The sequence below is a fragment of the Electrophorus electricus genome, unplaced genomic scaffold (genome assembly GCF_041902795.1).
Source record: "Electrophorus electricus isolate QZ-2024a unplaced genomic scaffold, ASM4190279v1 Scaffold60, whole genome shotgun sequence".
NCBI classification, from domain to species: domain Eukaryota; kingdom Metazoa; phylum Chordata; class Actinopteri; order Gymnotiformes; family Gymnotidae; genus Electrophorus; species Electrophorus electricus.
The window spans coordinates 170,704-193,441 of record NW_027658777.1 but is presented as its reverse complement, the minus strand read 5'-3'; the positions used below and the strand labels follow the sequence as shown (position 1 = coordinate 193,441).

Genomic DNA, 22,738 nt, shown 5'->3' with positions numbered 1-22,738 from the left:
CTGTTTTCTGTGTCCTTATGTCTATAAATTAAAAGTAATAAAACATTTAAATGATAAATAAATTACAATGAATGTATAAATGTTCACAAATAAGAAACTACATTGGTCTGCACTTTTCTCCACAGATTCAAGGAACTCATGAAAGTTGGAAGCTATAGAAACACATAATACAGAATTATAGACTGACTGATGTGTGAGCAGAAAGATCACTGTGATGTTCTCATATCTAAAGCACTCAAAGCATTGATGTTATGTAAATGAACTGTGATCTGATTGGTTTAAGGAAATAGATTCATCTACTTTGAAGTTCAAGTTTTTATCAAAAGGTTAGAACTGGTTGACTATACTTTGTCTGTCCTGCAACAGGAAATTTAAACATTTATATCCAAAGTATTACGCGATAGAAATCAATTCAAGACTACCCGTTATTGACCGCTAGATGGCGGAAGATACGAAGAAATAAATGAGTCCAGATCCTCCTGCCCGACTTTACGGTGAGACTCTGCTTTTACGTCATTAAAACGCTAAAGAAAAAAGGCCGCCATATTTGTAGTTCCACAACGTGAAAAGGCGTAATTTTGTATGCCGAAGAATGAATAAACACCATGCCATGCTTTGAAGACGACGAAATTGCAATTTATTTAGCTAGCCATAAGAATAAGAATAGCTGTTTAATTTACATAATCACAAATATATTGCATGTACATACAGCTACATTTCAGTCGATCAAAATGTTTCACGTATTTATAACCGCAACTTTATGTTACAGTGGTCATATCAGAGATTTACCAATATAAAACGCAACAGGTGTCGTGTTCTGTAATAGCACATTTTAACATTTATATCCATATTACACATAACCAAGGTGTAATATAACCATATGTACTGAACAGACATGAACAGCCTGTGTATTGTGAAAATACATGTATGTGTCTTCTACAGCAATTACTGTGCCGTGCACACTTTAAGTTTGGCATGAAGTGTTTGCTTTTTCCAGAGCAAGTAGTATTAAATTATTCTCATAGAATAAATTTCACAAAGACATGGACTTCTCAGTTGACCGTAGAAAGATGTTTTTTTTTTTTGTATTTAATTGATTTAATGCGAATCGTATGTAGGTTACCACTGCTAAGCTTCACCACTGTCAAGGTAAGACCTCGAAAAGACGCAGAAAATTATTTTAATAACAGCTTCTGCTGATTTATTCAATAACTGTATGACACCGTTTGAGTGTACGTACCGACTGAAAACAAACTCAAATTATTAGAGACACTCTTACTGCGTCTCCACATTGAAACATATCAGTTAGTTAGCTAGGCTGGCTAACTAGCTTAGCTTTATTAGCTAGCTAAGCTAATGGCGAAGAGGATTACGTTAAAGAACCCCCGGTCTACAGTTGTGCACATACAGGAAAATTAATGAATAGCATGGTAATACACGCATTTATTTGAACAGTTATGTAGCTAATATGCATTTGTAGTATGTGCGCCTGGCGTAGAAATGAGTCTTTGTTAGCCCATTAAGGCTATCTTAGCTAGGCTAGTTCGAGCAAGCTAAGTGCTGGTTGCTATGACAACGGGCTTGGTGTATTTTGCGAGCTTGTCAGCTACATAAGACAAGTGTTTATCGCTTTACTGCTGCGGTGAACTGTTATTATTGTAACACTCTGCCAATGCCAGATGTGTAGAATAACTCACTAGTGATGTTTACTTCGAGACTTTGGCAGTTTTAAGATGGATAGAAAGCGAATGAGCCAGCTAGCTGTCCAAGCTAACATGCAACCTTCTGTCCATCCCGGGTACTCCCAGCCCTTATCAGGACCTCACAGTTCCCTTTGAGAACTCCCTGGTATCACGATCATAACTTTGGACAACCAGTTGTCATTCTCAACTCATGTTTCAAATCATGTTTCAGATTTCTCCCTTGTAACATACGAAGGATTTGGCCCTTTCTTTCGCAGGAAGCTACCCAGGTGTTTGTGCGGTCTCTTGTGATCTCAAAGCTAAACTACTGCAACTTACTACTTGCTGGTCTAGTAGTACTCTAGTACTTATTGTTTATTGCACTTATCAATGTTTAAGGTAGACCTTATGTATTTTGTACTTCTTGTTAGGAACTGGTTCAAAGTGACAAGTCCTTCAGGTTCAATCTCCTCCAAGTTACCCTCTGCCCTCCGTCCTCTGTAGCCGGATCCGGGGAAGTCAAGAGATACTGACACCAAGGTAGTGAATCAAGAGAGTTCCACTTTATTGAGGAAAGCACAGAGTATATATGTGTCCTATATCTACTATCTAAATCTACAGGATGATGGGGAAAAGTGAGGCATGTTCTAAGGGTCTACGTAGAAAGGAAAGGGACAAGGTTATTAAAGATTAGATGTTCTCTGCATGAACGAGCCACGAGCTGTTCTCTTGCCCGCCATTAGCCACTCCTGTGCTTAAAGAGAGACGGAGAGAGAGAAAGAGAAAGGGAGGGGTAAAGGAGACAAGAAGAGGGAGCGGATGACCTCGGGCGACCAGCTTGTGGTCAAGCCGCCATGTCATGGCTGATAGGCAGAGACCTTGCGTTGGGTGCCTGAATAGAGAAAGGCTCCAGTATCTAACACTTCTAGGCATCAGCAGTAATCCCTGTATTTCTACAGTATTCTAGATCATTGCTATATTGGACTCTAACCTATTGGACTGGCTAGGATGTATTCTATGAATAAATAACAAAGCACTTTTGTAAGTCGCTCTGGATAAGAGTGTCTGCTAAATGCAGTAAATGTAAATGTCCAAGGAAAGCCGACACTAGCAGGCAAACCGAGCATTGCACAGGCCATATTTGAAATTCCCACAATGCTTTTCTCACCGAGCGTATGTCCGGGCAATAACGTCAGTTGGTCCTACCAGACAATTATCAGCATGACGAGAGTCTTTCATATCAATAAATTCTGACAACACTTTGAAAGTGATAAGCAGTGGTTAGCTCGAAAGTTATTCATAAACAAGCACGTTGAAAATTACGAAACAAGAGACTTAGATCAGCTGTTGTCTCTATCGATGGTGTGGGTGACCCATGTGTTCTTAGGATGCAGGTAGGGTCTAACGCCTTCTGTGCTGAGTTGCTGTTTCCATATTTTAAAAATAGAACATTGTTAAACGGCATCTGTAATAGTTAAGGAAAATGTGTTATAAGTATAAAGTGTTACAGTAAGTGTTTTGGCCCCTGACTACCATTAGGACAAGCCAAGACAACCACTCACTACGTTAGCTTATCTACTTGTTAAATCAGCCTGAAATTAAGATACAGATAAAAGTGTTGATTTTTATACTAACATTTTAACAACTTCAGCCAAAGTATTCAGAATGTAAATGTTTGGTCTAGCAGGTATGTCCCACAACTGATGCAGAGAGTGCATGTCATGGCAGAGGGGATTCATGTTGGCAAAATGCCCTCCTACAAATTAGTCTCAAATACTGAAGCAAAAAAGAGGCCAAATTCATCTGATGGAAGTAAGTCTAAAAGGGCTTCTTGATGATGTTACCCTGGTGACTTGCATTCTTTCCAGATGCTCAACAACCACTAAAAGTAGTGCATTGCTAAAAACTTCTACTTGTTGTGCTGGAGGTGTTGAAAATATGGTTTCCTTGTCATTGTCAGTCTGATTTTATAAGGTTCTACGTGGGTATCGATAGGAGCTGAAACTGTGCATGTGTTGCCCCTCTGAGGAGATGAGCCAATGAGGAAGATGCCCGTGTTCAAATTTGGCTCTAGACCACGCTTTGAGCTGGTGCACTTTGTCAGCGGTTGAAGTTGCAGCAGCATTGGCGGAGTGGGACGCAATGGTGAGAAGGAGAACGAGAAGGATCTCAGCAGTGAGAAGCTGAACAGCGGCAAGCAGCGGGAGGCCGGAGACAAAGCCTCTCCTCTCCCTTCTCTGACACAAACACAGTCACGTGTTATATACTCACATAATCCAAAATCTAGCATCTTTTATTTGCTGTTAGCTGGCGAAGAGTAATCAGTATAGTCAGATTCCTTTAATGTAAACACTTGGGAAAATTCCTGCCATGATACCACTTTGGACACAGGGAAGATCTGATAGTAAATATTCTGGCAGGGACAGGCCATGACGGCTTAGGAAAGTTTATAATGAAGGTTAATTACACAATTCCATAAAATATAGATTCAGTTAAAATGATCAAACTTTTAAGTCATTCACTTTTATTTTTATGTAGCTAACCCTTTCTTACCAACTTAGTACAATGACAGGAGTTAATCAGAAATGCTCTCATTGGCATTTCTGCTTGAATTGGCTTGACTTGGAAATGGTTGGCTGGAACATTCCTGCCATGAGATCACTTTGGACACAGGGAAGATCTGATAGTAAATATTATGACAGGGTGAGGTCATGACTGCTTAGAAAAGTTTATAATGAAGGTCATGAAAGGTCAGTTTTGACTAATTGCAAAAAACGCCATGTAAACATTAGAATGGGAAAATCAAGCAGTCTGAGCGAAGCGAACTGCGAACGAGGCATGGAACAGACTCGCCAGGACCAATATTTTGAAAGGGATCAGAAGAGGATGACATCAAGAATCATTCTGATGATCATGTGGCGCACGGTCAAGCAAATTGCAGCCAGATACAATGCTGTTGCTCCAACTAACATGTCTGAAGGCACACCATGGGTCCTCTGAAATCAGTAGATGTTTGAACAGAAGGGCTTACCTATGTATTGTGACCAAGTGCATCCCTTCATGCAGCTGCTTAAACTATGGCAGAAGGACACTTTCAACAAGACAAGAAACCCTGCCGCAAGGGTTGTATAATCACGGATTTGTTCCAGTATCAAGACAGCAAATTTTCAATGTTTCCCTGGCCTTCACAGTCCCCAGATCTTAATCCTATAGAACATCCCTGGGTAAAGGTATAACAGGCAGTTTAGAACATGTCAGTCCCTCCAAGTAATTTAAGAGAAAATATCCTATGAAGATTGGACCAAGATTCCTGCAGAGCATTTTCAGCATATAGTGGAAACTATGCCAGAAAGAATTGCTGCAGTTCTGGAGGCCAAAGAAGGTCCAACATGCTATTAAATGGGTGTACTTAAGCCAGATACACTGTGTCCTATAATAGGATGTTGCTGGAATGTATGTGGATGTTGTTGGAATGGCCGCAGAGTTGCAGCAGCAGTACAGGTAGTCTGTGATCCTTTCCCCCATACGAGTGAGTTTGCCCTTTTACACGGGGTCGAGTTATGATGTGAATGTTTAATTACACAGGATGGATTGTGGGTGACGGAACCGAACAGCCTTCAGGATTCAAATAGAGAAAGGTGAAACTTCTCCAGCCTTTGAGTTAATCACAGGACTATTGCATAGCAATTAGGGATAACAGAACAGCTTTCGGGGGGTTTGGGTGGGGTGCCTTATCCGCCCCTTTAACAGAGTAGTCACAATTCAAATTTCCCTTGTTCCATTGTTTACAAGGCATTATACATGTGGTTTATTTATAGTGCACGGAGTAATATGCAGCGAGTCTGGTCTGTCTGCTTTGGAAGAGAAACATTTGGCCAAAAGAGCAAGACACAGCCAGGAGGATGATTGGTAAGAGCACATCATAATATGCACCTTAAAGCTGTGCTCTACAGCTAGGTCCTGTTCCATGACTGCATATATAAATTTACTACTGACATTGCCATTTATATCTGGCCATTTACAGTGCACTCTTGCTCAATGCAGCACTTGAAGCTGATTTTCCATTGTGTAGTTATTATGTTCAAGAGATGTTTGACCCGGTCAGGGTGACACACTTTAGTGAGGGCAGCAGTATCCTAGAGGACACTACAGACAGTGACGGAGACATCTCAGAGCGCGAGGTGAGAGGTTGAGTTTTTTGTTACTCTCTCTACGACATACTTTTCATGCCAGGTACTATTGTCCAGTTCAGCCCAATTTAATTTACTGCCTTGTATTATCATATATAAATTGCTGAACATCTTATCACTCAGTTTCAAACATCCCCTCAGCTGTTTTAAGCCATTTCGGTGATTCAGAAGTACTGCTAAATGGATGTGGTGGGAAAATGAGAGCACATCAAACACAGACAGCTTTATGCATTGAGTAGTAAAGAGTAAAAGTTTATTGAGTTTGTAAAGGGAAAGAAATGTGAGTTCCACCTTCCAACTATAACTTTTCTAGGATACGTGATCAGCCATGGTGAAATCACTACGGATGATAAGAAGATCAAAGCCATCTTCCAGTGGCCCATTACTATTATAGTTAAAAAACTCCAGAGATTCTTGGGATTTGCAAACTTTTACCGATGCTCTCACAGCCCTCCTGAAAGGAGCAATGACCAAGCTACTTTGGAATCAGGAGGCTGATCAAGCATTCAGGAAACTGAAAGAAGCTTTTACCACGACTAGCATACGTCGTCATCCTGATCCTTCCATTCCATTTGTCGTGGAAGCTGATGCTGCTAACATCGGGGTAGGAGCTGTACTTTCACAACGATACGACAAGTCCAAGTTACAATAGATGATTAAATAGACAAGTGTATATAAAATAGATGATGGAATAAACAAGCCATACAAGACACAGTCATCCCAATGGAATGTCTGTCGGGAAAACATTACCTACCTTGTGCTGTGACCATCTGTTGAAGTGGGCTCATTCTTCGCTGGTTCAGGGCTATGACAAGCGATATTTATAAGTATGTTTCTTCATGTTCAATTTGCAGTCAAAGCAAGATGCCTAAGACCCTACCCACAGGAAAGCTCATGCTTCTTCCCGTACCAGAAAGTCCTTGGTCTCACATCACCTTAGATTGCGTTACTGACCTCTCTGTCCTCACTGTAGTTGATGGATTCTCCAGGGGTGTGTGGTTCATTGTGTTTCCGAGTATGCCTACAGCCTGCCAAACTGTGGAAGCCTTGTTTAACCAGGTGTTCCGTATATTTGGCATCCCAGAGGACATAATATCATATTGGGGACATCAATTCACATCTCGAGTTTGGGCTTCCTATATTGAACACATCGGGGTAGCTATTAGTTTTACATCCACAGTCAAATGGCCAATTCCTACATTGTTTTTATATGAACAATCCATCAGACCGGTCCAAGTTCCTCTTATTGGCAGAAATGGCCCAAAATTCACTTACTAGTTCATCCACTGGCTTGACTCCTTTTTATTGTATTTTAGGTTATCAGCCTCAAATGTCCCATGGATTTCCATATCAGCTGGTTTCCCCGCTGTGGATGAGTGGATGCAGCGGCGCGAAAGGGTATGGGAGGAAACAGATCAGTGTATTGTATGAGCTCTCTGAATGTATAAGGAAATTGCGGACAGGCACAGAGGGGAGAACCCGATATACCAACCTGGTGACAGAGTGTGGCTCTCTACACAGGACTTCCGCAAGCCGGGGTCATGTCGCAGGTTAGGTCCCAAGTATATCGGTCCATATGAAATTACCAAGCACATTAATGAAGTCACATATCAACTCAACTTACTTGCTCACTTTGTGTTTTGAGGTCATTTCATGTGTCCCTTCTTAAGCCTGTTGTTCCTGTTGTGGCCTTTGGATGAGGTCACCCCTGAGGTCACTCCTGTATTAAGTATGTTGGTGGCTGTCATTAGAGTGTATTGTTTCTGAAGGTTTTTTTGCATTATGCAATGCCTCTTCGCAGAGTGTGATTTTCAAGAACTTTAGTAAGCAGATGACTTATTTGCATCACCTTTTTTGGTAGGACAAAGCCCATCCATGAGCCAAAGGAAGCTGAGGTAGGCCCCATTCCATGAAAACACAGGGAGTGTGTGAACCAGGATACCAACACAAGCATACATGCAAGCTGACACCTACCCTCCCCTTGTCCAGTGGTTTGGCCAGTAGACAACTAATGAAAAACATTTCAAAAGCGTTTATACAGAAGGCAATGTTCAAATGGCTCTCTGTGCAGTGAGGAAACATATCATAAGGAAGTGCAAATTCCACTAAAGTTTAAGTAGGATCACTGAATTCAAAGTCTAGAGCACTATTACACTATGACTTCTAACAATAGCGTAAAAACAGTAATGTCATTCGTTTTTAGGAAAGGAATGTAAAAGTTTATGAAATATTCTTAAAAAGAGGACAGTTTGATGAGGAGCTTGGTCTTGCACAGCTACCAAAACCCAGGACTGAACTAGGAGTCTTTTGATATTCAATCTAACACTCACCCAGCTGAGCTATTTCAGCTAGTGACTAAATACTTTTGCCTGGTTTCGATCAAAATGTTACCAATGAATGTAGCTCATGTTCATGTCAGAGGAAACTGTCACCTTTATCCTTGGTGAGCTAGTGGCTAGGATTCTCTTTCAAACTTAATTTTTATGTGGAATAAAAAGAAATATGAATACCTCTCTTTATGACCTCCTAATGCTCATGCATACCAAGTCCAGTATGCATACAAACATCGTCAGTATACTAGGAATACAGAGTTTGAAAAATGTTTGTCAGAAGCATCTGAGCTTTATTGCTGGTGGGTGAGTGGCTAGGATTCAACACTTTCACCACTGCAGCTTGGGCTTGATTCCTGGTCAGGGGACGCTCTTTTTGCTCACTTAAAAAAGAAGCTTGTATGTGAAAAAACAAACTTCCTTTGAGTCAGATTTTAACTGACAGACTAAGGATAACAGTTTTAAATTCTACAGTCCTCCACTCTACCAACTAAGCTATTGAAGGCAACAGACATGTAATCCCATAAGTCCAAACACCAGTATGTTGGCAAGAAACACGGCCAGTTATGGATGTTTGAATTGTTAAGTTCATTTGACATAAAGAAGAAACATTGCATTGTACGAGTTGGAGATGTTCAGCTACCAACAGATATCTCTTGATTACATTTGGATGCATACTGGACTTTGTGTACAATCAATAACTACTGGTACTAACTCAAAGTATGTTTCCCCCTTCAGTTTTATTTTATGCCAGAATAAAGACTTTCTGTCTTTAGAATTCTACATGACTCAAACTGAGATGCAGCAGATCACTTAGCTAGAACAAAGGGTCTTGTACTACAATAATGACTTTTGCTTTATTGCCCATAAGGTCCACCTCTTTTTTCTTTAACCCTCAGATCATCCCGTAGATGTTAGAATTATTCTAATGAAATTATAATTAACATTTTAAAAAATTCCTTAACATCACTCTTAAAATAACTTTTACCTTACAAATTATTTCTTTACCAGCAAATTTGAGTTGGTATGAATTCATCTATTAATTTTTCGTTATTATTTCATTAAATACATGCCCCCCCGCCCCCTAAAAAAAGAATAACAGTCCAAATGAAAGGTCTAAATGAATCTTTGCAGTAACAACAGTCTTTTATGCTCTTCCAACCACCCCACCTCCCCCCAGTGGACACACCATGCTCCAGTACATGATTCTGGAGTGCTGTGCTATCTGTGCTCCCCACTAACTCTTCCTACCTGCTGGGGTTTCTCCTTCCTGGACCTGCCTTAAAATGCTTAAAATGACAGCACCTTGCCCTCCATTTACCTGCAACATTCTGCACTGTCACAAACAATATTTATGTGCAGATTAGCAGATGAACCTCACCTGGATGATCCACATTTCATTTCTTTGTACTGTTATAATAATGAGTTACTGTATTTCTACCCAGGTGTTCTATCCAGGTGAACTGTGCTCTGTTTCTATCTCCTATGATGTCTTTGTGTAGGAATGCTGTAGTGTATCTTTCATGCTTACAATTTGTCAGCCATCCTCTACCCAACTCATCTTTGCCCAGGTTTATCCAGGGTTAACCGAAGGAGGTTGAGTTCCCTTTTGAGTCTGACACCTTCCAAGTCCCTTCCACCATTCCAGTGAGTTTTTCCTACTGTCACCCTTGCCAATGTCATTTGGCTTATTTATCAGTTGTCACAAGGTGTTAACGTTATTATGCACATGTATATAAAATGTGTATATACTCTATATACATATACATATATATATATATATATTGCATTATTCTCTGCACCTTAAATGTTATTTGCAGTTTGGATTGGATTATAAAGTGAATTTCATTGGTGAGTACTATATTTTTTGGTGACAAAGTATAATCTAATCTTTACAAAGCAGTGACCAGAAAGGAAGAGCTGGATGAGGCTTTGGTCCCCATGATAGTTAGAGACACACAGCCATTTAGCATAGTTGAGGATAAAAGCTTCAGGGACTTGGTAGCAAAATTGGATTCAACTTATATTCTCCTAACTAGGAAGGTATGTGTGGTGACATGGATACATTATGAGAGTAGTATTAAAAATATATATAATTATTTTCTTCCTTCCCTTTAGACTGTAAAGGCCATGGTTGAGGCCAAATGTCAATAAGAGAAAGAGAAGGCCAAAGCTGAGGTCCAGAAAATTCCTGCAATGAGTTTGTCAGCAGATATGTGGACATCTCTTAATGTGGATGCCTTCTTGGCTGTGACCTGCCATTTTATAGATGACAACACATTTCTGTAGTCTACACTACTTGGTGTTGTGAAATTCCTGCAGGCGCATACGGCTGAAAATTTGGCCTGTGTGAAATCCTCTCTTATGGAAGAATGGGAAATAAAATAAAGTCACATGTCTGGTTACTGATGGCACATCTAATATGATTGCCTGTGGAAATAGCTGAAGCTGCCTCATGCGCTTCAAAAAAAAAGAAACTGAGGTTGAAACAAGGTGTTGGAGCGATTAGTAGAACTCAGGGAGCCTGTGGGGGCAGATTTGGCGGGTTTACAAACTGATATTCCTGCGCTGATCTCTGATGTATACAGTAATGTATGTCGGTGCCGGTCTATACTGTATTCTTTTCACAAGGCAACTGTGGAGCTGTCAGACCTCAGTGGCAGGCATAATCATATCCCAACACATTTCAGACTAAAGGATTTGAACTCCCTGGCACTTCCAGACACCTAACTGGCTATAATTTGATGGGGAGGATGCAGGTTGTCTGCATGCCTCTGGAATGGCTTCTTTGACCTATTCACACAGCGATCGAGAGCCTTACACTAATGCCAGAGTCCCTCTGATTTCATACTTTTCTCTGCATTGTCCAAGATTTGTAAACAAGCACAAATCCATGGGTAAAGTTTTGTAATCAAGAACACACTCTCATGTACTTGGAACATGTCTTAGCAGATTGTGATTTACAAGCAATGTTATAAGCAACACAAGTTCAAACAGGTGGTTTGTTGACAAGGGGTCATTCATCAAACAAAACCCACATGGCCCATATGGGGATCAAACCCATGACCTTGGCGTTATTAGCACCACGCTCTGACCAACTGAGCTAATCGGCCTTTCTCCGTTCATTTTGCAGTTTTTGGTACAGCACTGAAGGGAACCTTTCCATGAAATTGTAGACTTGGTGTCCACAAGATTACGGCCACTTTTTCGACCGAGCATAGGTGAAAGTTGACACTTATTGTTCCCTCTGACAAATGGTTATTCTGCAGCCAACTTTTGAATTAAACTTCAAAAGCAAATGTGGAGAAGCTTTTGTTAAAGAGCAATTCAGTGCAGTTGTACACAGTGACGAAATCATCAATTGCAAAGTCCACTGAGCTTTATTGCTGTGAGTTACATAGTGCTGTCTATTACACCATGAAATCTGCCATAACAACAAAAATGTAATGTCTGATTCTGTGAGCCAAGGAATATAAACCTTTTAGGGACATATTTAAAATATCAGATTTTCTGCCTGAGCACAGAGTAGGCATTTTTTTCTAGCTTTAACCATACGTCCTCTTTCTTTGGAAATCTGTGTCATTGCTGCATGAATAAGCAGAAAGATTTTGAGCAATTTTTTGTCTGGGTCTAAGGGGCAATTTATTCAAACCAAAAGATGCTATTTTAGCTAGTTTGTCAAATGAACATGTCAAACCTACAGAGACAATGTGTCTAGCTACAGAGCTCTGCAAGGTTTAATTCTTGGAAGTATTTGAAGCCATAGAAAGTTATTCTGTAAGCATTGCTTAACTCAATAAAAAGAGACAGTTAGAGCCAATGGCTGCCAGATCTAACATAGCTCACATTTTATAGTGTTTGCATAGCATATCAGAATCTGCAAGAACTATTCCTGTCATTTCAGGAATAAGCTTTTTTGACTTCACAGCTAGATGAAATATTTAGGGTGGATGCAGGGTTTGGTATGATCTCCTAGAGAATTGCCATTCCACTGTGTCTTCAGCTTTTGTCCGATCTGCAAACAAGTCCCACTCTAGGAGAACTAGGTCAAGTGGTAGAGTGCTCTTTTAGTATGTGAGTGTTAGTGGGATTGATGCTCACATTCTCAAGTCTAGAATTTGTAGTTTTTTTCTATGATGAAATCCTTTCTGATAGCAAATGTTTTCGGGACCTGCTAATACGCTTATGCCATGCACACATTACGTGACTTTTGAAGTTTTCAAATTGATGTATGGCTCACACTGCACAACTGTATGTCTTGGAATCTGGAAAGCTTAATTTGTGGTATCTCAGTGGCAGACATAATCAGTGATAAACCACTGATATGTCAACTGGTCTTAACACAGACAGATTTAACTTACTCTGTTGAGACTGTGTCTAACTTAAACCTTTCCTTCAAATAGAAGAGATCCTTGTTGCAGAGGTAATGTTTTTACCTTTATATGGTTTTCCCACTCATAGTCATGCAACACACAAATGCAAACCTCTCACAGACTGTCTCACACACATCCAGTTATTCATCTGAACACATGATGTTTCTGTCTCTGTACTGCTATTAGTTATGCAATGGTTCCTCAATACTAGCACTAACTGAACAGGGTTCTGTATAAATATGATCTTTATAACAGCTGCCATAACAGCAAAAATGTAATGTCTGATTCTGTGAGCCAAGGAATTATTATTGATATTGTGAATATTTAATAACCTCCAATGCCAGCAAATTAAATTTCACAATATTGTGAAAATTGTAAAGGATACTTTATTCATGTCCTCATTGCTAAAGATTGTATCGCTTTATCACAGCGATACGCTAGTTAGCTAGCTAACAGTTGAGGTCAGCGAGTGTCAAACTCGGGGCTATAAACCATTCCTTGTGGAACCATTTCATTGTTCAGCTTTCAACTTTGATCGTTTAGGTGCTGGTAGTTTGTTAGCTAGCTAACTGTTCAGCAATAGAAAACCTACTTTTGTATGATTTAGAGACCCAAATTCACAAACCTGTGGGTTTTCAAATGTATCGTTCTCTCTAAATAAGCAAAATGAGTTAAGCCATTACTACAGCTATCGGACTGTTTGAACTACAATATTCGACTGTTCATTTATTGTTAATTAGATTAAATTAACTTTCATAAACATTCTGTATTAATAGAATGTAGTTTGTAATGACTGATTAACTGTGTATATTCAACATGAAGCTATTCATATAACGTTTCAAGTTTGGTTTATTTGTAACATACATTTATTTGCCACTTTCATTTTTAGGCTGTAAAATGAAAGCTCCTTGCTCACAATCATTGCTATAGTTTGATCAAATTCATTTATATATATAAACTCCCTATTCAATGGGAAGAAACCAGTTCATGTCATTGTGAATTGCTGGTTCTGTAATCAAAACACTGAGGTTCCATATGAGAACAGAAACTGCTGAGACTGTCCATTCTGTGTGCAGTACAATGGCTTCTATGAGGTATTGCTGTATTTGAGACATGGTGAGGACATATTTTAGTGAAAGTCTTCCAATGATGCACCCTTACCTGAACCATTTTATGCTGTTGCTGCTGTTAAAAAATGCAGAATGGTGATTATAACGAACCGATCCTTGCACAATATATGGAGCACCTCAACCATGGGGTATCAGCTGGTGTCCCTGTGCTTGATGCATCCAAGACTCAACCAGACACTGAAGATCAAGCAGCTGGCTTCCTTCACTCCCAGAGAGGAAGTAGGTTTTCCATTTGAACTGTTGCCTTCTTAGTTAAGACGTATGCATTGTTGATTGCAGTGCCAGAGCTGTGAAACTGTGCAAGGTAATGCATGTCCAGTGCTGGACTTGGGCAAAGATTGTGAGTGGGTCTTCAAGGGCAAACAGGATCTGATGGCCCACATGTAGTTTGATATTATTCCTAAATAACTAAGTTTACATGGCTATTTGAAAGAAGCTGATCATGTAAGCAGCAAAGACAGAATATCATTCTCTGACTAAGGATTTAGTTGACTCATGTTTAACCCAACTAAACTGTGGTCCTGGCTGATTTTAGTTGGACTATTGAGCCACTGACTCATGCACAGAGTTTTCTGAGTATTTTGCAGTTTCTTACTGTACTGAGTTCTTACTGAGTATAACATCAACTTTGATACATTTGTTTTCTTTTCACCGAACAAAGCCTTCAACTTTGACTGTGGTGACATGAAATCCAGATGTGCAGAGTGTTTTTTCAGTAATGCATCTTTTGCCCGTGCATTTTGATTGCAGTGTTAGGAGGTCATAACTGCTGATCAGAACTTTGGACAAGAGGGCTTATCCTCATGGCTCTCTGACTTTCATGTACAACAACAAACAATATTTTCTTATTTATTTTTTTCCAGTTGTAACAAACCGTTCTGCTGTTTTTTAACTTCTGTCAAATTTTTAATGGTTGTACAGGACAATTACGATGGAAATTGAGGTGTACAAGTGCCACCTTGAACAGACCTACGAGTTGTGCGGGCCTGTCAGACAGCTAAGCAGTATGACATCCAGCACCAGAACCGACAGCTGCGGGCCCTGCTTTTCAACCACCAGCTCAGATGCAGCCAAGATGCAGACAAAGAATTCATTAAGGTGAGTAATTATTGTCAATGGTTGTCTTAGAATGGTGCTAAAGTGCTTAAGATAGTTTTTGGCGATTCTCTAGCCAAGAATTCTCAAGATCACATCTAGCTGCATTCCTGTTGGGTGTGAATGACAGTTGCTCCTTCCCAGTTGATACAAAGTGACGATAGAAAAAAAGGCGTACACGGAACTGGTAGTGAACACTGTCCTTCAAGTGCATATAAGTGCATACAGTGTTTGAGCCTGCAATCCAGTTCATTACCCTGTCCAACAGGCTCCCAGGTTCCCCTCCACATCTTCCTTGTCAGAGATAAAAATTGATATAAAAAAATGGATACTTGAATACTTTTAGTTACTTTTTTGTTCCTGGCTACCATGCTTTTTAAAGCATTGATTATTTCAAACATTGATTTATCTAAGATAAGCAAAGACCTGTTCTCTCTTGCTGCATTTTGTGGGGTTTTTTTTTTGTTTTTTTTTGTTTTGTTTTCTTTCCAAATGAAGCTGTTGTTTTCATTTTTGGTGGGTTTCATACTATCCACACCAGCTTCCAGGTTTCTGTCCTTTTACATACCAAGCAATCAGCTTCCTTTCTCTTTGCTACAGAGCACCTCTTTTCTGTCCACACCTGCTTGGCTGGTAGCTCTCAGAAGCCTTGCCTTCCTCACCTGTGCTTTTCTGGTTGCGCTGGCCATATGTGGGTCTGGATGTGACTCTTTCCCACACAGTTCACATGAGTCTTGATTCGTCCTGCTGGTTCTTCATGTCTGTGAATGTGAAAAATCTAACTTTTTTGCTTGGCTTCAAGCAGTGATCCTTTGATTGTATCATTCATGATTCATTTAGGATTACAACCAAGTGGTTCAATATCCAGCTAGAGGTGTACTCAAGTGAGGTAATAAAATGAAATTATTAATGTAATAATATGATGGCAGGAATTGTAAAAGACCAAATTAGGCTTCAGAAGTAAGCAGGAAGTGAGAATGACCAAATATGGCCTCTGTGGCAAGTCCAGGATTGAGGCCAGGATACCACCTAAAGGTACAATTTAAAAAAAAAATGGTTTTGTAACTTGATGAAAATGTATAAATATTGAACCCACCTGAGACTGTTAGACATTCTGTGGTCAATACCTCGTCTGTATGCAACATTGAGCTCAGAATAAAGATGGCACCGGCTATTCCCTTCAATTAATTACTTTATTTTCTATTTAAAGTGTACTTGAGAAAAGGACTGGAATGTGGGAAAAATCTAGGAACCACACAAGAATGTCTGGAGATAAAAATTCATGGCTGCATAGCCATACCTTAATGTGAGAGATCCTCCATTTCAGAGTCTGCTGTGTGAGAGTCCTGTGCCTTTTTTCTCTAGCTTGGAATAGGACTGTTGCTTCTGCTTCTTAAAGTTTTCAATCAACAAGGACGGTGGCTCCACCTGCAATGAACCATGAGCTTGTTATATTGAACTGCACAAGACAGTAAATTAACTCTTGTATTCATTCTGTATGAAGTGCGCCTCACTTGAGATGTCAGCCAAAGTTTAGCAGTAAATATGGTTATCTGCAGTTAAGTGTGTTGCTATTGATAGACATCTTCAGCTAAAAATAAGTCTTCCTTGTCCCTAATCCACCAAGCCCAGATACAACACAGACATGCATGTGCTGTAGTTGGCTTCAAAACATTCAATGAACTTGTCAGCAACATGGTCCAGATTCCTGCAGCATGTGACATGCGTCTGCACGCATCCTGCCCCCACAGTCTCTGCCTGGCTCCCCCCACCCTCCTCCACCCCCAGTTTGCTCTCTCATCCTGCCCACCAGCAGCTAATGTCCGCCGCCGCAGCGCAGCACCTCCCACTGTATGCTGCATGCTCCTCTGTGTGCCTGTGGTAAAACCTCGCCAAGTTTAGTGTTCTAGCCACTGCACTCCCCTCCCCAACTCACACATCAATCTCAGAGGCAGATGGATTCCTGTCTCCCAGCCGCATCCCAACTTTTTGACCTGTACACATACTTGGATAAATGTTCTCTGTGAATACAAAACAGCAAAATTTGTCTAGTGTACCGGAGACCGCTTGGAAGTTTTGTAGACAGATGAGGCCGGGCTGTGCTAGCTGAGAGAGACGATATTTGAGCTTGAATCTGACTAGCACATGCACAGAAGCATAGGGTATTATGAAGGCTCTGCATGATATCGTGACCCAAGGTTGAGCTTACAGTAGGTGGCCATATTGCCTCATATCAAGGGCAGTGTACGTTGGAAGACCATAGCAGAGACGTGTGACCGAACTATGTGCACGAGCGCATAACATGCCGCATTCCTTGTTTTCTCCCATTTTTGAGTGAAGCTAATTGATAGTGCCATCTGCCATCTCCTTTTAGAAAGGCAGTGCAGTGCCTTGGCTGTTGATGTGAGTTGTTTTGTCAAAGGAAAGAATTGAAAATGTGAGCGGTGATCTCCATGTAATACTTAGGCTTTAATGCCCTTTACCACTCATTCAGTGCTTGTCTGTGTTTATGTTTTCAGTGTTACAGTGTGATTTTATTTAGGTGAAATTTGTTTTCAGTCTATCTGCAGTAGTGCACTTAAAGGGCCAGGAAGGTTAGTGGAACACATTTGCTCTGCCTCTGACCTCACAATTCCACTGTAACAACAGTGTTCAATTCCATCATTTAAAAAAAAACAAAACTTGGTTTGGTTTAAATTTGTTTAAAGATTTGTTTAAATTGTGTGTGCCAGTGTATGTGAGCGTGTTACAGTCTCTCTGACCCTCCACACCCATTAGTGCGTTATTCCACTAGCTTCTCTCTCGTTCCTGCTTCAATATTCAAGGGAGGATTGAGATCCATTCAGGTAATTTTGCAGTCTTCAAAAAATGCATTGAAAGACATTCCAGTAGCTCAGTGGTGCACCTGCGCTCCACTCTGCTCCCCAGTTCGGAGGATGCCAGCACCTATGTTTAGTCTTTTATGTTTAGTCTATTTTAGTCTGTTTCTCTTTATTTTCTTTGGACTCCAGTGCTTTTTAATAATCTGTTTTGGACATGGTATGGCTGCTCCATTACCCAGGAGCCCATACAAAGGTTCATTTCTGCCTGCCTGCATAACTGCTGGAGGGAGGATTTTATGTCCAGAAAATGTTAAGATGGCAACAGCTCGGTGGGAGACAGTATGTGAGAATCACCTCTTAGGCTCATTTTACTGTTTCTCATGTAGAAGGAATTCCCTCACTATGTTCTCATTCTGAGCATCAAAGCCAATTGGGATGGGGATTTGTCACATTCTCAATTCTAGCTCATGTCATATTTTGTCAGCATTGGCTTTGATAGACTCAGGTTATCGGTACAAATTTACATTCAAGATTAGTTGTTTTTTACATATATATCCCCTCTCCTGCAATCATGGCTAATTAGCTGCATCCATCATTGTAATTGTTTAATTTTTCATGCTAGTTCATTCACCCTTGTATTAGTGCCATGCATGTGAAACAGACTCTTGAAAGGTTTTCTTTTTGTATCTTGCATGCCTAGCATAATAGGACATTCAAAATCCCTTGAAAATTTTAAACTTTTTTTTTTTTTTATGTATATATCTCCTCAACATTCCCAGTACAACTGCTGTAGAGTCCACGACTCAACTCTTGACTAAAGTCTTCACTCCGAGCGTCTGAGTCGGCTGCTGCGGCATACGCCACGCTGCTCTGTGACCCTCACTCTCCACTCCTCTCCCAGCTTTTCCAGATCCCTCAGATGCAGACAGCCCAGCCTGCCGTTCCAATTAACAGCGCTTCCTTTCGACCCGTGTCCAGCCAGCCCATCATGATGTTCCTGACACCCATGCCCTTCACCTCATCCCAGACCGCCCAGTACTACGTACTCCAGTACTACGTGCCTCAGGTACCCAGAGCAGAGAAAAGCGCCTGTGCAAATATGTACACAGTGTAGCAAATGGGTTGAAAATCTGTCTATAAACAGGTTGGCCAGCAATAAATAAACTGCTCCTAAAATGTGTAGATAAAAATATGTTTTATCTTGGAAGCAGAAATGAGAAGTTCTAGTTTAGTTTTTTTTCAGTGTAAAAACTAAATGTTTTTGTATTTTTTGTTTGTTTACTGCTTCGAATATCTCTTTTAGGAGTGTCCTATATGAATGGCCATGTCTGGTGCTAGGCCCTTTACTTCTGCTGTTCTGTTTCATTCTCAGTATCACCACAGTGGCCTTCCCTACGTGGGACATCCCCAGCAGTACTCCGTCCAGCCCACAGGACCCAGTACATTCTACCCTGGGCTCTTTCCTGCAGACTGCCCACTAGCATATGGTGAGTTTGGACTTCCCTTTCTCTACCCCCACCTGGGAAACCCACACGCGTGCTCTCACCGATAAAGAGACCTTTCTTCTGGGTATTCCCGCTGGCTGAAACTGCTTTTTCGTTTGCTCTCTAACTGAAACCAGTGCTTTTTTTTGGTCACCACTAGTGGCAGGGCCTTCATACTATCCTGGCCAGACCATATACACCAAATCTCCATCCATAATATTGCATACAGCTCAGCAGCCTCCACCCACTAAGAGGGTAAAGAAAACAGTGAGTATTCCCCCTGCCTCAGAGGTGAAATTAATTTAATTGTGGATTGACTTAATAGATGCAAATAACTTGCTGTTCGCTAAGATCCGTATCCGAGACCCTAACCAGGATGGCAAGGATATCACAGAGGAGATCATGTCAGGAGTAGGCATTAGCCAGAACACAAGCCCACCAGTGGGACGTCCCTGCACTACCCCTACTGCTCCACAGGTAAGCCATTCAGTCCCGCAGCCCGAGCCCCTGATCGGCTGCAGGCCGCTGCTTCGCGTGATCCACTCCACAGGTTAAAGTACTCTCTCATCTAGTCCTCCCTCATAATAAGCTCTGAGCTGATTGTTTGGTTGTTTGGCTGGCTTTCATTCTCTTGTCCTATTAAAAGCATCATACAATCAGCAACAAAATCTGATGGTGTAGTTTGATTTCCGGCCATTCTCTCTTCCTTCTTCAGTGATTCGGTCACACCGTTGACCCTCCTCCATCATATTTGACTGGTTCCAGTAGCTTGTGTGATTGTGGCTGTTCTGATTTAAGAAGGCTTCTCAGATGTGTTTTGATGTTCCGACTTGCCGTGCCTATTCTTTCGTCTGCCTCCATCTTAGTTCTCCCTCACAGCCACTCGAATCCTCCTGATCTTCCCTCGTGTTCCCTCTACACAGACAGCCCACGTAAAGGCCCTGTAAGAAGGATTCAGCCAAACCCTGAGCACCTCAGCTCCTCTGAGGAAAGGCTTCTCTGTAAAGGGAACACTCACTACTGCGCCGTTGCACTTACTTTGTGTCCTCTTTCCCTAAATGTTAACAGTGTTCCTCTTTCCTCTCTTTCTCTATTTCTCCTGCCCATTTATTTAAGCACCCCATGCTTGTCTGCTATCTCTTGCTGTCTTTGTGTCTTCACCCCCCCCCCCCCCACCTCCACACACACACACATTTTGTGCCTTTGCGGCTGGATCTTTTGCCCTCTTGTGCTTTCTCATTTCATCTCTCTCTCTCTTTGCCTCTTTCTCTTCTCACTTCTCTAATTATGCTGTGCTGTGCTGTGCTGTGCTGTGCTGTGCTCACCCCCCCACCCTCATTGCCATTCCCCTTCTTCTGCATGTGTGTGCAGTATCTCTCTCTCTCTTTCTCTCTCCCTCTCTCTCTCCATCTTTTCCGTCTTTTGCTAGTTTTTATGTCCACACCCTCATTATCCTCGCATTTTCTACCTCAAATCCCAGCAGCTGAACAGCCAGGTAGCAGAGCAGGGGAATGTCAATGTCGGCCTGGCCCTGGAGGCCCACTGTCCGGCGAAGGCTGCAAGTCCAGCAGCCGGAGAGGCGGTTGCCTCAGGCACGCTGACGCCCTCGTTGCCTTCCAGCACTGCTGCTCCTTCAGGCCTCACTCTCCCAGGCCAGGCTGTTATAGAGGCAGTCCAGGCCTGTGGAGCCTCCACTGGGGCAGAGCTGAAAGAGACTGGGAAGGAGCCAGAGGTCTTGCTGGAGGATAAAGTGGAGCCCATTTTACAGTCCAATCTTAGGCAAAGCTTGAGTCAAGGTAAATAACCACATGCATGACATGCTATGTTAGGACACTAAAAAGACACCAGACCGATTTGTTATGATTTACAGCTATTAGTTTATCCAACACCTGGAAGAAGCCAAAAGAGGACACTCCTGTGGGGCAGGCCCAGTGTCCTGACAGAGAGGTGATTCCTCTCTCCAGGTGCTCACTGTACCCCTCTCTGCATGCAGAGCCAGAGCTGAAGGATGGGAAGAGGCAGTATGATAGAGACTTCCTGTTGGCCTTCCAGTTCATGCCTGCGTGCATGCAGAAGCCAGAGGGGCTTCCTCCCATCTCTGATGTGGTACTGGACAAGGTAAGCCTGCTAAAACATTGGCCTTAGGGGACCTTTAAAACCATTCCATGGAGAGGGGCTGATGGACTTCGACTTGACTCTGTTGTTTTCTAGATCAAACAAAACAAGCTGCCCCTGCAGCAGGTGGGCCCTCGCATTATCGCCAGAGACCCAGGCTTCAACCCAGCCTCTGCAGACTTCAGCAGGGCAATTCCTGGAGGCAGGGGTGCACCGGTGGGTCTCTCCGCTCATCCCTTCTCTTCTGTCACAAATGAATGAGCGCCTGGTCATCTTATGTGACCGAGGTCTTTGTGACATTGTTACCGCCCATAATAAAGAGCACCCATTCGTTGCTTCAGCTGCTCAGTGTAGGCCCGAGACGGCTGCCTCCCCGCAAGATCATTACCAACGTGTCCGTGAATGACGAGGTGCAGCTGAAGAAGGCTGAGAATGCCTGGAAACCTGGCAGGAAAAGGGAGAACACCCAGAACCCCGAGACCCAGAAAACTCAGGTCAGCACCTCACTCCGCTGTGCCCTGTTTTCAGATTTCAGAGTCACAGCCTGTTATGGTGGTCTTGAAAGCTACTTAATTTTTTTTGCGATATGCTCTTCAAGAATTGGATATTTAAATTATAGAGTCGTTGTTTAATTGGGTGGGTGTGCGGGGAGTGTGCACGAATGTAGCTATGCAGGGGGACATTGGTTTCTAGTGTAAACAGGGGGTGTGATGATACTGAGGACCAGATCTTGTGTGCTTGTTGTTCCTTGTGTTGATTGTGGTGTTGATTTTGGTGAGAGAGTATTGTAGATATTGTAGTGTATTCTGTGGATGATCTTGTATATATTATAGGTTAACACCCAGTGGTTGTGTTCAAAATATTCTTGCAAATTTGTGTGCAATTCAGCATTTGGAGAGATTGACAGATCTTCATTGCATTGTCTGGTCGGTAGGGTTATTATTGGATCAGATTTGGTTATTATGTATATATTTTTTTTGTTTGTAGGAGTTATATATTGATTAAATCTAAAATTCTTGTAGCTGGTTCTAATGGGTTTTCTTTTAATTTGAATTTGGAGCACATGAGGGGTTTTAGTTGATAAGATTTGATAAACTGTTTGCTGCCAGTGCTACACTTCTCGGAAAGTGTGATTGATGTATGATGCCTTTATCGGTCTATATAGCAAAGTTGAGTGATTTTTGTTCATGACGAAGTTCCAAATGGCAGAGTAAATATTTGGTGAAAGTGAGGAGTTAGTCATTATGTGGAAGAACTGCTGAATTTAACAAAAGATTGGGATCTTTGTAATGGAAAGCTTAGTCGGTAGTCTGTTTTCCTCTCCAGGAGCTTTTCCAGAAGGTGCGCAGTATCCTGAACAAACTGACACCGCAGATGTTTAACCAGCTGATGAAGCAGGTGATGGACCTCACCATCGACACAGAGGAGTGCCTCAAAGGCGTGGTTGATCTGGTTTTTGAAAAAGCCATCGATGAGCCCAGCTTCTCTATGGTCTATGGCAATATGTGCAGCTGCCT

The 22,738-nt window shown here is 41.6% G+C and overlaps 1 non-coding gene across 1 annotated transcript; it reads right to left on the bottom strand.

Moving 5' to 3' along the window:
- Positions 1-11,241: 11,241 nt before the first annotated feature.
- Positions 11,242-11,315, bottom strand: trnai-aau (transfer RNA isoleucine (anticodon AAU)). Its single transcript has one exon. It is a non-coding gene; the product is annotated as a tRNA-Ile (tRNA).
- Positions 11,316-22,738: the final 11,423 nt, after the last annotated feature.